Source organism: Corvus brachyrhynchos, unplaced genomic scaffold (genome assembly GCF_000691975.1).
Source record: "Corvus brachyrhynchos isolate BGI_N302 unplaced genomic scaffold, ASM69197v1 scaffold281, whole genome shotgun sequence".
In the NCBI taxonomy this organism is placed as follows: Eukaryota; Metazoa; Chordata; class Aves; order Passeriformes; family Corvidae; genus Corvus; species Corvus brachyrhynchos.
The window spans coordinates 4,906,650-4,909,321 of record NW_008236509.1 but is presented as its reverse complement, the minus strand read 5'-3'; the positions used below and the strand labels follow the sequence as shown (position 1 = coordinate 4,909,321).

The 2,672-nt window shown below is 44.7% G+C and overlaps 1 protein-coding gene across 2 annotated transcripts in view; it reads right to left on the bottom strand.

The window, feature by feature from the left end:
• The window catches only part of BDNF (brain derived neurotrophic factor), a 40,554-nt gene that overhangs the window by 22,089 nt on the left and 15,793 nt on the right, over window positions 1-2,672 (bottom strand). The window lies entirely within an intron of this gene.

Genomic DNA, 2,672 nt, shown 5'->3' with positions numbered 1-2,672 from the left:
GGTCCGCCCGCGGCGGGATATTGGTTTACTCCGCCGGGTATTAAGCAAGCCCGATCCGTTTAAATATCGCTCCCGCGCTGACCTCTCCGTAGTTCGCCTATTAAGAATGCAATCAAGATAATAACAGGCATTGCTTATTAATGAGCGCCCCAGGTAACGTTACACCGGTGACTTTCTGCAGGCGCCCAGCGGGAGCTCAGTCCCAGCGGTCCCGAGGCGGTTCTGCCCAGCCCGGGAGCGGGACGGCACCGAGACCGAGACTGAGACTGAGACCAACAGCGGGACCGCCCGTCGCATCAGCGCCCGCCGGCGGAGACAGGGGCAGCCGCGGAGCCCGGGGATCTCGGACGAAACGCCCTGCTCGGCTCTGCCCGGCAGCCCGCGGGGTGGATTCTGTACCCCCTGACGAAAATCTGTTTGGCCATCTACTCCTTCTCCGCGTGCAGCAAATACAGTAAATTATTGATAGTGGAAATTGAATGGTGGAGGCAATAATGGTATCCCCTGATTGACTAGCTCCATTTGATCTTGGTAAAGACAGAGAGATGGCACGCTCCCTGGCTGGGCTGGCTGCGGCAAGTGGGAGTGCACGCGTGTGCTGGCGGGGCATAGCACCTTGTGCCACATCCCACGGCAAGAGCCAGCTGTGGGAGAGGCACTGGCTTCACCCGCTTCCTGACCTGTCACCTCTTTCCTTCCCTCCTGCCTCACAGGTAAAATTGGAAGCAGTTGATTTTCTGAAGAAGATAGCACAACTCTTTTATGAATCTGTTAAAACACGTATTTTTCTACACCTCAAAGCCTGACTGCCATCTAATTGCAATTAATGCCAAAGGCCCGCCCATTCACTCCACGCACTTGTGAAAATTTATTTATACTAGGAAAAATGTGTGCAACTCATTGCTGCCCTCAGACAGTCTGATTGCCTGTGTGCTTTTGCTATGAAACACCTGCATTGATCAGTAAAGAAAATAACCCAGGTGTTTGAAATCCGAGTACACCCAAGGCCTTCCATATAAATCAGCTTTTAATATATATTAAAGGAAAGATTCCTGGTGGTTAATAACCTTTGCAGCTTTAAGAACTTTTTTAAAAATCATGCCTAAGTACCACATCACCATCCTTCTGGCACTTGGGGGTTTAGCTTTGCGTGGTTGAACTAAAAATGTCAGCGCGTATGAAGACAGTTCTACCTCTTTTGTCTCAGTGTTTTCCAGTCCAAATCTACCCAATTTACGAGAAAGGAGACATTTTCAAAGTCTTCACTAACAGCCTGGGCCTATTTCTGTATTATTCAAATTCTGCCTTTAGGGATATGTCAGCCATTCCTTTTCCCACTCTAATATACCAATATAAGTTTATATCTCTCAGCAATAATGCCAGGTGGATGTTCCAGACGTATTTCAAACACATGATTGTACCCGGAACTTGCTAAGTGAATGTGTGCATTTTATTTATCAGTTTTAGACTTCACTCCACAATACCATTTAACTTTCCAGATACAACTGTACCTGATTTCACTAAGGCAGCATGTTTTCAGCAGCCTTTTTGTGCAGTCATAAAACAGCACAGTTTCAATATTCTGTGTTTATAAGACGATGCCTGCAAGTATTTGGATGATCTACCAGACAAGTTAAACAGTAGCAGGAGAGGCTACTTTAATCAGCTGTAATATGATACATTACACACTTGTTATTCCTGGAGGAAAGACTCTTCTGCTAGTACACTAAACATGCAGATGAGCAGAAGCAAGTATCATGCTTTAGAAACACTGCCGGCTTTTTCTCAGGAGTGAAGGAGAAGGGATATACTCTGAAAAAATCTGCTTGCAATCAGAACAAGTTTTTTAATTTTTGAAAGGAAGCATGTTACATACTGCCTGACAAGTCCTCACTCTGTGGGTAAGCACTTCAGCTCAGCTCTGCTAAGAACATAGGAACCATTAATTCTGTGCAACCATGAAATTGCCATTTTTCTCTGCTACAAAAATGCTGCCTTTTGCATCTGTGTAGAGATTTTCCCGGGGAAGAGGTGTGGTCAGAGAGCTGCTGTTTCTTGCTGGTATAATCAGCCCTTTGGGCATTATTACCAGCCAGTGCTTGATTACTGGGAAAATGAAAAAGTAGTATAAATAATTACTTGTTTGGATTTTTAATGCACATGCAAGCTGGGCTCCATATTTTTCAATCAGACCCTGACTTCCAAGAGAATTTTGTATGAATGAACCCCAAAAAATTGGGTCTTCAAGGTATTAGTTTGTGAAGCGACTGACAGTCCTCACATGGATTTTGTGGGAGACATAGGATGCAAAGATCAGGCATCCTGATGTTTTCTTGGTAGACCCAGAAGGAGTTTTCTCTTGTTGTGTCTGAAAAAAGACATCTTCCATCCTGTCTCAGGAGCAGCTACGTTTTCCCCACTTGGATTGTACAGATGTCAGAAGTAAGAGGCACTTGAAAGGAAAATCACACCATGATGGCATGGGGAAGAAAAGGGCAGACAGTCCCTTTTCTGGTGGTTTCAGATAATTCAGTGTATCAAGCCTCTTGGTGTTGTCACAGTATGCCCACTTTATAGCATTTACCTTGGAACCAAATGTTTTTTCTATACATGACTAACTAAAATTATTTTTGCATACACAAATCAATCTTCACTGTCTTAAACAGCAACAG